This window comes from Pelecanus crispus, chromosome 5 (assembly GCF_030463565.1).
Source record: "Pelecanus crispus isolate bPelCri1 chromosome 5, bPelCri1.pri, whole genome shotgun sequence".
Taxonomy (NCBI): Eukaryota; Metazoa; Chordata; class Aves; order Pelecaniformes; family Pelecanidae; genus Pelecanus; species Pelecanus crispus.
Window position 1 is genome coordinate 56,614,753 of NC_134647.1, and position 15,570 is coordinate 56,630,322.

Here is a 15,570-nt window from a genome sequence, read left to right on the forward strand (position 1 = left end):
GATTAATTAAAACAATAGGCATAACTGTCCCTGCCCAGAGGGGACTTTGTGGCAGCGTTGAGGCTACTCTGTGCTAAAGGATGAACCCATGAAACACCTGGCTGTGGGTATGCTTGGTGGTGACTGCACTGCCTGGCCCTGCTGCAGTCCCAAGAAATAGCAGAATGACTCCAGCTACACCACTTGTCCTCAGTCCTTGGAAGGTGCAGAAGGCAGTTGCCCCTCTGGAGAGAGAGAATTGGCTGGTATTTATTGAGATGAAGCTCAGCACAGCCTGTACCATCATTATAAAAGAGGGGAAAGCTTTGGGCAGACAGACATGCATATGGCCTGCTGCATTTCGAGTCTTGCTCCTGCTGTGAAATAAAGCAGCTTCAGTCCCAGCAGCAGGCTGTCTGCCCACACTACCCACTGCTGTGCTCCCTCTCCCCAGAAACCTTTAAGTACTTTGCCCACGACCGGCAGAAGTTGCAGGGTGAGCTTTTCCCTCCCGTATCTCTAGAGCCTACAGCCAGCAGCACAGGCAACCCAAATCCCAAACTAGTTTACCTGCCTTGGCACGCTGCATCTTCTCAGATCATTAACTGTTCTGAAAGACAATGCTCTAATTAACTTTAAAATACTTTTGTATGAATGTGACTATCCTGTTGCCAAATCTGAGGCAACACGCCTGCAAGTCCTGCACTGTTTGGACTAAAAATCAGCTTCAGCACAGGGCAGTGTAAAACTTGAACTGAGTGAATCCCCTTGTGTTTTTAGTGTTGGTGAGTTGACAGCCCTTGGGTAGATCTGTAGGAAGCGACTGAGCACTAGCAGAGTTGGTGTCAAAGCTCTCTGATGTCTTCTGTTCGTAGAAGAGAGAAGCCAAAGGGCAGAATATGGCCAACAGGAAAAAACCCTAATTAATTAATTGCTCAATATTTAATTAATTTAATTTTAATCGCAAACTTGTGCAATGTTACTGCTGTTCGTGTGCAACTGCAGCACATTCATTCAAGCAATTCAAGAGCTCAGCTGGCTGACATGGTCAAGGTGTCTGCAAGCTCTAAACCTGACCCTAACCCTGGCAGCCAGAGCCTGACCTCCTGGCTCAGGAAGCTCCAACAGGCTGCTTGCTAGGGCAGGGAACCTCTGTACAGAACACAGAAATTCTGCAGTTTCTCTGCAAATTGGCATGCAATCAGATTTAGGAATGTCACACTTCTCTGTGGACTGTAAGCACGTTCACTGTGTGTCTGTAATGACACTTGAATGCTGATGTTGTCAACATCAAGTCACCTTCTGCATTCCCCAATTTCTATATGAGCAGGCTGTAGTAAGAAATTTCTAACACTGCCATCACAACAGTCAGCCCAAAGGGCTTTGCAATTAAGATCATCCTCCCTGGACTGGGTATGCAGACTCCTAGAACTGCTGCAGTTGCAATTTCCCTTTTTCCAGTTCATTAACGCAGACTGGTTCAGTCTGGCTCCCATGCAAAGAGTTTGGGGTTGTGTACTGTTTCTCCTCTAAGCTGTGTTTGCCAGCTGTTGCAGTTTAATATCCTCTTAGCTGCTCCCCGATCAAAAGTACCCCCTTCCATCTCTTACCCTTCATAGTCAGGCCTCTTCTCCCAGGGCACAGACTGCTGTGCTCAACACCAAAATCTCCTCCCTGCCAGATAGAGAAGTGGTAGCTCATGCCACTTTTTATGCCTGTCACATCACCTCTGGATCGCTTCACCTGTGGCATGGAGAAATCAGCAGTGAAAATGGGCCAGGGGGTGCAAGGCTGAGGGTGGGGGCTCCCTAGCCAATACATCTCTTGGCCGTGCAGTGCTTTGGAGGCACCCAGGGGCTCACAGGAGACAGCGCAATAGTAAACGTCTGTGGTTCCCACTGTGGCATCCCCCTCATCCCCCACCCACTCATCCCTGCTGCATCCCCCACCCTGCCTCCCCAAGCAGCTAGAGACAAGGCTATGAGACAAGGCTATGAGCTTTCCCTCCCACCGTCACTGCTAGGGAAAAACGTCACACACATGTGCTCAGCCCCGTATACAGCCAAGGAATGTGTCTCTCCGCTCAGCTGCAGCCAAGTGTCAGGCTGTGGGAGGAGGCAGGGAGCACAGGGAATGCTGCTTTGGTGCTCATTGCCCAGAGCCAAGCTACTACAGGCTGTTGCCCTCCTGACAGCCTGGGGCTCTCCTGCCTCAGTCCCTTCCCACCTCAGAGCATTGTGCTGTGGGATGCATGAGCACATAAGGAAGATGGCTGCTTTACATCACTGGAAATGGAGAACGGCATGACATGGGAGCTGTGAGGATGTGCTGCTGGGCCAGAGCGTCTCCTGTCACTGCTGCCTTCCCCGTTCCGCCTTGCAGAGCCTAAGTGGCCTGCTCTTCCTCCTCTTCGTGTCTCACAAAGCCAGCCAGGTACCTTGGGACTGGGCTAGCAAATCGCGTGGGTGCATAGGGGAACACTGGACAGAGCATTGTCCATCTTTCTCATGGGCATCCCCACCCCAATACATGTCTGGCCCCAAATCTGCTCTGCAGACAGCATTGGTGAGGAACCAGAGCAGCTCCCACACCCCTGAGAAACACTAACCAGAGTGGCACTGGTCCCCAAGGCCCCAGGCTGCAGAAGCCCTCCATGAGCAGCTGTCCTGGTAATACTTCTGCCCACTCCCTGATTTGCTTCTCCCATACCCCAGCCTCAAGGACTCTTTGCACAAAATCCCATCCAGTGCAACCCCCCACCATTGATTTCTTCTCCAGTACATCTGTTACTGGGTAAGATTTCCTTCCAGTAATGAGGGCTGCATCTTCACCACATACACGTGTGCTTTAATTGAATTACAGCTAATGAGCTGGGAGCAGAGTGCCCTGGAAGGACCATTTGGGTCTGAGTTTGGATGAATCAGCTCAGCGCATGCCTGTGCCTGCCACTGCATGCAGCCACATTTCCTGTCCCAGGGCACTGACTATGGCCTGACCTCTCTAAAAGACACATGGAGATGCCACACTTGTCCCCATAGGGTCCCCCAGCCAGCACTGGGATTCCCAGAAACACTGTCCCACAGCACAGTCTGAGGAAATTGTTCTTTCTCATGTCTCTGCAATGCACTGCCTGACTTCATGCATGACCCCAGGCATGGCCCTCACAACCAGCTCCCAGAGGCAGCCTTTGAGGTGAAAGCATCCCTTTCCAAATTAGTCGTGACTCACCATTCTACCACACAGTTCATTCGCTGCTCACACAGGAACCTTCTCAGGTGGATGTACATCCAGGCTGATCCAGTCACTTTTCTGCTTCTCTTGGACGAGGAAAAGATGAGCTTTTAAAGGCAAAGCACCTTTGGTTTGTTGTCATAGGTTCTTGCTGAGCCCGCTCCTCTCTGAAGTGATGCTCTGTAAACGTTAGCACATTCATTCAGTACATTCCTTAGCCCCAACTTCATACAATTCATACAACCAAACATACAACTCATACAATTTTCCCATGCTCGCAGGTGTTTTCTACTTATACATGCACCTACAACATCATAGATTTTTGTCATTCCTAAGTGCTTGGAAGTTCCTCATAATTTGGGGGGGGGGGGGGGGGCGTTGGCTGGGTTTTTCTTTGCTTCAACCCTCAGTTTTTGGACTGCTGACTTCTCCTGTTACTACCCAGAAGAAAATATTTCATCTTGTATCAAAGGAAGAATTTTGTTCAGCCCAAATGGACTTTTTTTTTCTTCCTGGTTTGGGTTTGCTAATGAAATAAGTGGGGTTGGTTTTGGTTTGGGTTTTTTTTGGTTTTTTTTTTTTTTTTTGTCTGGCTACTGTTCTTGTTTGTGGGCATCAGACAACAGAAAAAGCTATAATTTGAGTAATTTGCCTCCCAATTTCCCAAATCTCTGTCTCATCATCCATCTTTATTAACAGCCCCTTAAACATTTCCTCTTAATCACCAAGAAAGTTTTGAATAACACTGGACTACAAACCAAGCCAACATATGCATGTTCACTGATGCTTTCTCAACACTAAAAACACTTTGAAATGTCTCATTTAGCCACTTTTAGTCCATTTAATATGGATTTTATGACATTTTAAGCCAAATATTGATGGCAAGTGATATTCATTTATAAATCTATTTCACCACCACAACTCCCTCATAAAAGCACTATTAAGCTCATTAGAAAAGGTCTATTTTTCCATTAAATCACGTCAGCTGGTATCAATTATATCACCACCTTTTCCAAATGAGCCTGCTATCGTCCATACTAATAGTGCTCCTGCACTCATCAAAAGGTTAATAGCTCTGTGACTATATAGCTTACTCCCTCCGAGAGCATGGCTTTCTTCCAGTCTCCTTTTATTCTAAAATGTATGAAAAACGACCAGTCTTTGTCCTGAGAGCTCTTTAGCCTATTCCTCCAAGAATGTTAGTGCAAGCCATTTGCACTTGGTTGATATAAAACTGTGTATATCAACCCCAGGGCTGTGTAGCCCCCAGACAGGGTCACACTGAGCAGACGCTTGCACTGTGTCCCAGCTCTGCCTGCAGCTCCTCTGGAAGTCTCCCAGTGCCAGATCCCAATGCTGCTATTGCTTCTTCTGCCCCTGAAACATGCCCGAGGGTGTGAAGCAGCTGGTCATGTCCTGTGTGCTGCCAGCCCCTCCTCAGTCCACACACCCTGGCTGAAGCACAGCACCCAAGAGCTGGGTTCTGCTCCCGCTGAGCAAAGGTGGCTCTAGTGAGACATGCACCATGAACAATTTCACCCTTGACAGCAACCAGGTCTAAGTATTTTCCACTCCATATTTTGACCTGATATAGTGTAACATGAATTTAGCTGCTGTTGATTTGAACACACAATTCTGTGTTTCTTCATGTTCTTTGCAAGCTGTTTGCACTTAACTATTTGAAGTTTACTGGGAAATCCCCTATTGAGACAGGAGCTGTGATGGGCTCAGATTGACCCCTGTGGGCCCACCACCACGTTAGCTCACAGTCAGTGGTTTGTGCACACTTCGCCTGGGGACCTCTCGCTCGTGGGCCGATTGCTTCACCCGAATGTGCTGTAAGGTGCAGGGGAGTAGGAGGCATAAAGGGAGGCAGGAAGAGGGTTGATGCGTCAGAAATTAAGATGCCTTTATGTACAGTGTACAACAAAACTGCTCCTCATGCCTTCTGCACCTTAGCAACCTAGCTGTGCAGTGAATTCCTTTCTACAGCTTTAAAAAGCCCAACTTTTTAATGTGATTGAGCTATCTTCTGCCTAGACAATTACTAGAGGATGTGAAGTTACAGGCTGCAAGGCTGAATCTTTCATCGCTGCAGATCTAGTGAGATCTACTGTCTTAACCTTAGATGGACCTTTCTTCCTTCCCTCTTATCTTTCCAGTGGCAACTGAGCAGGATTAGAGCTGCCGTACCACAAGGGGCCATGCCAGGGAACAAAGGCTACAGCTTTACTCAGAAGTGTAAAGCCCAGGGGACATTTTGTCAGTGGGGTCATGGCTCAGCATCCAAAGCACTTAGGTTACTGCTCTGGTCACAGTTTAGTTGTTCCATTCTCTAAGCCTGCTTACAAAGGGCAGCTTGGAAGCAGCAAGCATCTGTCAATGCTTGTCTCAAGGGGTATGCCAGTTATTTAAAAGGTGATGTCTGACAAATCTGCAGATGGGGTTGCAGGGCATCATGATTGCAGGCTAAAGAAACACAAAAGCAAGGACAAACACGTGCAGCAGAGAAAGAGCATCCATTCAAAATCACTGCATGATGCCAGCCTGCTGCATACAATGACTGAGTTGACTTGGGGTAGAAGTAAATACTCTTGATGTGGCCCCAGCCTAAAGGGCAATTCTAAAAGGTGCCAGATATTCAACAGATCAGTCAGCCCTGATGTGCAACTAGTTTAGAAATCACAAAAAGGAAGCAGCAAAATGAAACTGCACTGAAAACAGTTGATATTAGCCTGAAGTTCCTTGATCTGTGTCTTGGAGGTGAATTGGACAGAACGAAACTGCAAGCGGCAAACATCCAATGTAGCAATAATGTGGAATTGCTACACTGGGAAAATGTCACTTGCTGCAGAGGCCGATTGCATAGGAATGCACACAGTATATAATAGACATGCAAAGACTACTGGAAAACAGTCACTGCTTGGTGAGCTCTGTTTTGCCAAGAGTTCTTGCTATTTCAAATTTATGTTGCAGCAGTGCTGAAAAATCCAAGCAGACCTGAGCTTCACTGTGCCACAGAGAAAAAAAAAAAAAAAAAACAGAGAAAGCTGTGGGCAAAATCTGTGGCGCACAGAACATGGCTGTGCCCTGCAGCTGATGCTCACAGCATCATGCTGAGAGTGACAACATTTAAAGCTTCACCATTTAGAAATTTCTGATTTTTCCGAAAAAGAAATAAATGCTCCATGTTGTTACATTTCATCCTTCTGAACTTCTCAGGAGGATGCATATGACTGAGATCTTACTGTCTCTTCTGAAACCATGTTTGCCTCTCTTTCTGGTACTCTGGATGCAGACTGGATGCTAAAGACTGCAATTACTGGCTCAGCAGGTGAGACTATCGCAAGCTGCTATCCCGAGGCACATTTGTGCTTTGGTGTTACAGCTAGAAATAAGTTTCAACACAGAAGGAAAAAATATGGGCTTCTAGACCTGTTTTGAATCAAGCCTCCAGTATCCACAACTGGTTCATCTAATACAGGATCACTTGGATCATGCAGGAATCTGACCAAGACCTATTGCAGCAATCCTTAAACTGTCATCCACAGAGGACTTGTGGTCCCAAGGATATAATGCAAAAGTCAAAGGAGATGCTGCCTTGGATAAACTCAGAGATGTAGCCACAGAGGTACATTACGGACCTAGACTTTCTCAGATCAAGTGTGTTCAGATCCAGGGTACTGTTTCTGATCACTGAAGAGACAAGCTAGCTCTAAAGACAAGCATGGCTCTGAAAGGAGTTGTACTGTTTGGCATTATCATAGTATAAAATGAGTACCATCATGTACAAAGTGCTTTATATTCCATAAGTACAGAGTGTTTATCTTATTTGTGCACCATAGAAAATTGCAAGCCTTTGGTGAAGGTAGCACTGACAAATTGTGTTTCCCCATTTTGTGAAATAATGCTGCAATCCCAGTCAGTCCAACTAAACTTCACCCACAAAACCCTCACGTGATTGCCACTCAGCCTAATTTCATGGGCTTGTCCCACCTGGAAAGGATTGCCAGGCATGGACCTTGGTTTGTTACAGAGAGCACTAGGCGGCCATAAAAACATGCCTAATAAAACATGCGGTCTGTCACCAACCAAATCCTCCCTGGGCATTGCTTGTCCTCTCCCTCTATCACTGGGATAGCCTCACGCCACTCGGCATTCACCTCTGCTCTGTGAGATGTGTCCTACCTCTTTGCTGCCAGCAGACCTCAGCTGTATTCCTCCCTTGCCCCATGAACACCAGCGTCTTGGGGTGCCTGTGGAGGGAAGGCCAGGCTGAGGAATAGAATGGAGCCATGCTGGCCAGAAATGGGAAAGGCTGGGGTCACGAGAGCTGGAAAGGAGGAGAGCAGGAGGGGAAGAAGCAGTCAGTGATGTACAGAGGGGGCAGGAAGCTATGTGAGGAGCGGTCCCAGAGATGAGCCGTGGGAAGGAGGAGGACACGTCCAATGGCATCTAGACAAGACGATCCTTGGGAACACAGTCCAGCAGCCAAGGGTCTCCAGGGAGACTCAGCCGTCTCTGGAGGGAGCATGTGCATGCACTGAGTGGCCTTGCTGCCCTGCAAGGGAGGTCACTGAGTGTTGAAACAAGTGCCCCAGTGCTTTGGGACAGTGTGGTAGGATTTCTAGGGGAGCTGTGCCAGGCACAGGCCTCCAGCATGACCCTTCTGCTTGGCATCATCCCTAACGGTCTTTATTGTTATCTTGTGCTTGAGATTCATAATGGAGAATCACTTATGTTCTGAGTAAGAGCAGCCAAAAATAGTGCTAATATAACAAGGATGAGAGATGAGTTTACAAAGTGGCGCAAGAAAGCCCAGAAGCCCCTCACAGTCATTATAAACTCCCACAGCTTCCAGACATGCTTTCAACAGCAAATGCTCTTGCTGTTTGTTAGGCAAAGAAGGAAATTGCCTAAGACAGTGGCAGATGCCTGGAAGGCTTCATATTGGAGTGATTTCTTTTTGCCCCCTCTCCCTTCAACATACCTCACTGCTATCCACCTTGTAACCCTGCTTCCTTCAACCAAAATATGTGGGGCTTCACTGCCAGCAGATGTGCACAGAGCATCTGGTAAAGCATCACATCAAACTTTGTGCCGGGAGAGAACAGACTGGTCATCTACCATTTTCTAAGTCACCATCAAGTTTCAATGAGGCATTTCTTCCTTGTCAGAGACAGATGCTGCCAAAACCACATATGGCTTTTTCAGGCTTACCCTCAGTTAGGGTGTTGCAATTTCTGCCTTGTGTGGAGGGTCTGTCCCCTCTGATGTGGGCTAGTACATCTGCAGCTCAAGCTTTGAATAAGCACTACAGATTTGCAAAATTTTTAAGGACATGTTCATGAAAGAAGAGCAGAAGCCTCAGGACGGGAAACAGCCAAGAGCTCAGGCTACCATGATACCTGGATCCCTGGTGCTCACACCAGGTGTGAGGATGGTGTGACAGGTAGCTACTCCTGCTTGCACAGCGGCCCAGCTTCAGAAGGATGTGGGGGGGACATAGCAAGAAACCTACTTGCACCACACCAGACCAGCTGCCTAGACACCTCTCCCAAGCTGCAGGAGCTCCGAGTTCAAGCCTTATCTTAAGAAAAAAGGCCATTTCCCCCTTAGAGTTCCGCCCTGTGAATCAAAGGGCCAGGGTGACACCCTGCCCTGGTGCTGTCTCTCACCTGTCTCGCACGCATGCTGGCACTAACCGCTCTCTGCTCAGCACACAGCGCTGCACAGACCCTCAGCAGTCCCTGCCCCGCTGTGAGGCTAATGCAAAGGAAGTGGCTAATTTAAACTCTGAATCGTTCTGCAGTCTTTTGGGGGTGCTTACGTTTTCTATTCTAATAGACAGGGGATCCAGAGAAGCTACCTTGCAGTCTGAGCTGTATTTAGAGTGACAGGCAGCTGATACAAAACAGGCTTAAAGGCAATTTGGGAAAGATAAATTGGGTAGAGAGAGGCGTGGCTCATCCCTCCCCATAGCCACAATAAAGCATTTGATGTGTCCCTTCTCTGCACTTGATCACGTTCCTGCTGCCTCTGTGATTCATATTATACAACTGATTGACTTTGCAAGATATGAGAACAAAGTGTCTCCTTGCCCTGCTCCCTGATGCACATTAATTGTGTTAGATTGGAAGGCTGAAGCAGAAATCAAAACAAGCCCTCAAGCGTGATTTCTCTGCTAATCACTGGTGCTCATATCCTTGTTATGCTGAGGGACTCTGTGCTACAGTAATCTAAAGGCACCATCCTGGACATGCTTCCATTGGTCTGCAGAGCTGTTCTGCTGCAGCTTCCCAGTGAGAACTGTGACACTTGCTGTATTGAGCAAAAATTGTGTTCCAACAGGATTTTTCTTTTCAAGAGTTAATGAGCAACTCTTGAAGCAGCCTCTGATCAATCAGATATGAAGGAAGTAAGCCAGGAGGCACAGAGGCCAGCTGCCTGGCCAGGTGCATCCCAATCACAAAAAGTAAAAAAAAACATGGAGAAAGGAGTGGAACCAAGAGCATCACCTGCTCAAGCAGTGCTATAACCCCTGAAAGCATGTCTCAAGGTATTTCTCATGAAAGCTCAGACTGCTCCTGCTCAAGAACTCACTGCCCTAGGGCCAGCATATTCCAGTTCAGTGTCTTTGGCCTGGTGCCACATCCCCAGGGCTGGTTTGTCAAAAGGACTTCCCACTATGATGCTCACACTAGGAGGGAGCCGGCACTGCCAACAGATGACACCCACATCGGGTACTTTCATAGCCAAGGTACATCAACGTGATAGTGCTGAGCTTAACAGGGTTACTCCACTGCATGAAATCTGGTGTTGACAGGAGAGGTATTTGCTTCTGTGTTTCTCCATTTTCCTGCATCCAGCTGTGGATTGCCTTTACTTATGACTCCTCAATAACAGAGGCTGAATCCCACTGTGCTGTTTTACTGCTTTTTAAATTCTGTAATATATGTGCACTTGGTCCAAAACCCATCAGTCCAGTAGGGGAGGCAGGTTGGACTCTGTCAGCAACAGAGACCAAAGTGGGCTCAAATTTTAAAGAAATTAGCTCTAAAATCCTGCTTGTCTTTGTTCGGTGTGAGTCACACAAGGTAATGTGCAGCAGAGGCTGGAAGGGGAATAGGGACAGCTCTAAGAGAAGAAGGATTTTTCTTTTTTCTCTTCAGTTTCCCTTTCATATATTGTCTGGAGTTGTTCATGAGAGAGCAGGGGGAAGATATGCTACCCACAGCCTGAGATCAACAGAGCCTTACAGCAAATCCTTCAGTCTAACAGTATCTGCTTGATATCACAACAAAATAGTAACAGACCTTGAATCCCAAGCTGACCCACAGTATGTGCTCAGGTGTTATTATATAGGGACATGGAAGTTATTCCCAGCCAAGACTCCATCCAATTTTTATCCAGCCCTATTCCATGTTCTACAGCTGATAATGTATTTTCAGGAAACACGTTTCAGTACTGGTGCAAAAACATGGCTATCTCAACCAACCTCCACTGATGAACTAACTGGCCCAACTACCCAGAGTTTACAATTCAGTGAAACAAATACTTTGTTTAGCTGCAAGTACATCAGATCAGACCTCCAAGGGGCTTGGGTGGAGACACCCTCCCCCTTCCTAATCAGCCCAGAATCTCCAAATATTCAGCCTCAGAAGAGCAGTGCTGAATCTACCACATACAGGGCACAGAAGCAGCGTAAATACAGACTTGGTAATGAGGAAAAGCATGGAGGATTGTAACATGAGCAATCCTGCCCAGGGAATGAAGGGAGGGAGAGCAGAGTGTGCTATCCACACAGTCTGCTGAAGGTCAGTGCAGGATGAACGTATGAGATACAGAAGCTTTCAATCAATTACATGGCTAAGCAGATAAAGTTTTTCCTAGGACGTAAAAGGCCACCAGCCTGGGACCACTATGCACTGAGAAGCAGGACTAGGACTATGCAGCCAAAAGCACAGGACAGGAGGTAGCTGTGAACTTGTGACAGCCAGGGAGAAAAACAGAGACAGCTGGGATGCAGCAGCAAAATGAAAGGTTTGCAAGACCAACAAGAAAGATGACAGACTGCAGGGGAGGAGCAATGGAGACCAAAGAACAAAAGACCTGGAAGTACAGAGAGGAGAACAGCAAAGGCTGGGGAAGCCTGGTGTTGCTGGAGGAATGGAAGGGAAAGGTTGGTGAGGGCAGGGCAAGACATAGGAGGTGCAGAAAGCCAGGAATGCCAGCTTGAAGCTGTACACAGTGCCCTCCTTGCTACCAACAGCATGGGCTAAGCTTTTCAGATTTGAGAATTATCTGCTTCTCCTAGCCTGGACACATTTGTTTTCCTGGTGGCCTGTCAGGAAAAGCAATCGTATATGAATTGCTGCAACTTCAATGCCATTTTCTGGGCAGGATGCGGGGTCTCCTGCTGATGACTTGTCTGTGCTGTGACCTTACCAAACGCAGGCCTTTTGGTCATGCCATAAACACATTCTTCAGTTTTACAAGCAGGAATGGCATCCTAGGAACCCAGTTCTGGGAGCAGTGCTCTACGTGATAAGCACAGGTCATTCTTTTGATCCTCATTCTGTTGTTTTTCCCCCATTGTTACATACACATTTCAATTCAGACCTCACTTCAACCTTAATACTTCTGTTACAAATCTTTTACACGTGTTTATGTGGGATATTCAATACGCTCTGCCTCATTCAGACATTCAGTAAGAGGTTGGAAGATGGATATTGCTCTTCAAGAAGGCTGTAGACCAGCTGGAGACAGTCCAGATCACAGACCTATAAGGCAAGATGGAAGAATGAGAGTTTGTTCAATCTAGAAGTGAGCAGACCAAAGGGACGCAGGGTAACGATACATGAAGTACCCAAATGTCACATCCATAAAAGGCTGCAGTTACAGAGGGGAAGATGATAAACTGTTCAGTGTGTCCACGCTGGTTAAGGACAAGAAATGTTTGTCCTGAATTACAGCAAGTAAGGATTAGATTAGACAGCAGACAAGGTTTTTCCAGCTGTAAGATCGTGAAATACTACACTGGATCACCTGAGGAAGGGCTTATAACACCACTTAAAAAAGCTTCTACTACAAATGTAGTTTATTTGCCTCTGCCTTGGACCTTGATGAGGCTCTAGATGGCCTTTCAACATTCCCTCAGCAAGGGCTTATTAAGGAGATGATAAAACAGGAGTCTAAAGTTCAGCTTCAATACTCATACGTAAGGTTTTTGGTTAAATGTTGGGTGCACAGCATGTCCTGCTCCTAACGATCCCACCTGGCTGCTTCAGAGACAAACACAGAACTGCTGTTGAATAGCAACACCGGTTCTGTACGACCTGTCTTCAACGTGGGAAGTGCAGCTGCCCTTCACCATCCAGACCTTCCTACTCTTACCAAGCTTTGCTACCCTTTGACCACTGCAGTAAGCCAAGCTAGGCTGCATCATCAAACCTATTAATATTTTTTTTTTTTTTGGAGCCAAATGGATTTCCACCTACTCTACAACCCTGGGGAAAAGGAAGTTGATTTCCTGGCTGGAGAAAGCAGCTCACAGTGACCAGTCCCAAGGGAAAAGATGATATCAGTGTTTCTGAGTTTCCAGTTAATTGTGTTTACTGAAGAACACATGACATTAGAGTGCCTTGAGCCCTGGCCAAGTTTGTAAAAGTAAATAAAGACAATTCCAGTCTAATGTTAGAAAACTGACCCTTAGATTACTTCTGAGCTCACTTCTTCCAACAGCTAGAACAAACCCTGATGCGTATGATGTGAAATAAGGAGCACTGGACGCATATCTTATTATTTCAACAAATAAATGTGTTCAACTGCTGTAGCTAGAAAGCATCTCTCCTCCAGAAGACAGGCCACAAGACAGAAGAGCAGCTCCTTCCTCCTAGGGCTTGTCTGGTGATTCCTCTGCAGCTCATCAGACTTCCAGTCACCTTCTCAGGAGGACCCACTGCAAAACATGCTATGTTAGGAAGAAGTAGAGATGCTCCATAAAGGGGGACAAGCCAGGAGCTGAGGATGACCCCAGCATAGGCTGTGCCCTCACTGAGGGGCACCACCCCACAGCACCTGAGCAGGGCAGGCTGCACAAGGACCAACTAATGGTCCATCCACAGCTCTAGGAGGGGGATCAGGGCAGGGGACATTCAGGGATCCCTATCAGGAGCAGCAGAAAATGGGATTGGAGATAGACCTACCTACAACATAGCTCAGAAGAGGATTAGGGCCCAGGGCCTGAGCTTAAATAGCGCTCCTGGTCCATGAGCACAGGATGTGGGTGGGGGCCCAGGTGAGGCTGATTGGGGCAACTAAGGCCTATTAGTGTCCTCTGAGCCTGCTCCTCAGATGGGCAGAGCCATCTTTGACCTCCCCAAGGAAAGCTATGCAGCACTGCTCATCCCAGAGAGGAAGGCAACCACCAGGTGCTGCTCAGCTCCTCTCCAATCCTTTTCAGCCTCATCCCTCTACCACCTCGCTTTCTGCCTGGCCACGCAGCATCAGCTGGGGTCCTGCTGACTCCTCCTGTGCTTTACGGGCACGTCTTGCAAATTGCTCACAGCAGTCCTAACACAGCCATTTCTGCCCAGTAGAGTCCCATTAGCCAGCAACTCTGTCCTCAGTCTCTAATGATTCAAACCACAAAGCCATTTGTCATGCTCCATCTTCTTTCCCAGTGAGTAAAAGTCAATTAGTGTTTTCAACTTTGCTCTGAAATATCTCTGGATCCCTCTTGCTTCTTTACGCTACCAGGAAACCATCTACAATAATGACTTGTTTGGATGTCTAGTGCTTTGTTGCAGTGAATTTCAAGCTCTCTAAACTTTCCTCTCTGTTTCAAACACCTTAAGCAGGAAACACACTTTGTTGCCAGAAATTCCAAGATGAATGAGCTTTTGAACCTGTCATGTGGCCATTTATAAGTTTTATTTTTGTTTTTTGTGCTTAAGAAAATAATGATGATTTTTTTCTACCAGACCTTATTTCCTATCTTAAACACTTCAATTCTCATCAATCTCTCTCATTTTCTTAATTCTGTCTTAGTAGATGAATAAACTCTTGACAAACAAATGCCCCAAAATGTCTGTGGGATGGGACCTGATGATCTACACAGTCCAAGCATGTGCAGCGAACATAGGTGGTCCTGTGGCCATCAGTGAGTTCTGGTGGCCTGCTGTCCCACAGGGGCCCTGGCCAGCAGTGGGTGCTGCCACGCAGCACTGGCCCAGGCTTGCATTTGTCAGTCTTAGGGTGTTATAATGCATTAAAACTTGACTAGCATGTAATAATTGTATTAGAGCTGCAAGGGTTTTAAAGTTAAAATAGAGTAATGTTTCTAAAATGAAAAATTCAAAACTAGTGCTTTCTATCCTATTGATAATTTAATTTGAAGGTATAGCCGTTACTCAGAGCAAATTCAAATGAAATAAGCTTTTTTATTAAATTATTTATTTGCCTGGCCATTTTTAATTAAGGAACGTGCAATTCAATTATTAAATTAAATCTCTTGTGCTTAGGTTCATTCCTACTCAGCAATGAATCTACACATTTGCTTAAATTTCGTTTATCGTATGTGTTTTTGAACCAGAGCCTGAGAGAAAAGGCTTGAGAAGGACACACTTTTAATGTGTAGGCCATGGTCTCCTCCAGCAATGGCTGTCAGTCATCTGCTAATAATGGCTTCTATTTCTCAGCAAGACTCTCAGAGAATGGCCAGCCTTTCTTCTGCCACTGTGATGCAACACGCATTTTGTTTGGATGTTGCCTCTACACTTGCTCCCAAAAGAAAAAATCCCATCTTTCCTTAAGGCTTCCAGAACTAGCTCCTGGACACAGATGCCCAGCCTGCAGCCAGGTGGTACCTCTCCAGCCAAACAGTGGTGGTCCACATCACACCCCTGCCTCAACCACAGTGACAAGTGCCTGGTCCAGTAGGTTTGTCATACCACCCTCTCATGAGAACACATCTGTAGCAGACAAATGGCATCTCTGCGCACTCTGCCTGAATGCAGTGGCTGAGATAGAATCATAGAATCGTTTAGGTTGGAAAAGACCTTTAGGATCATCCAGTCCAACCATTAACCTAACATTACCAAGTCCACACTAAACCAATTAAGGGCAGACTAGACTAAAACATGTCCCGAAGTGCTAAGTCTACCCTTTTTTTGAACGCTTCCAGGGATGGTGACTCCACCACCTCTCTGGGCAGCCTGTTCCAATGCTTGACTACCCTTTCCATGAAGAAATTTTTCCTAATATCCAATCTAAACCTCCCCTGGCACAGCTTGAGCCCATTTCCTCTTGTCCTATCATTAAGTACTTGGGAGAAGAGACCAACACCCACCTCACTAC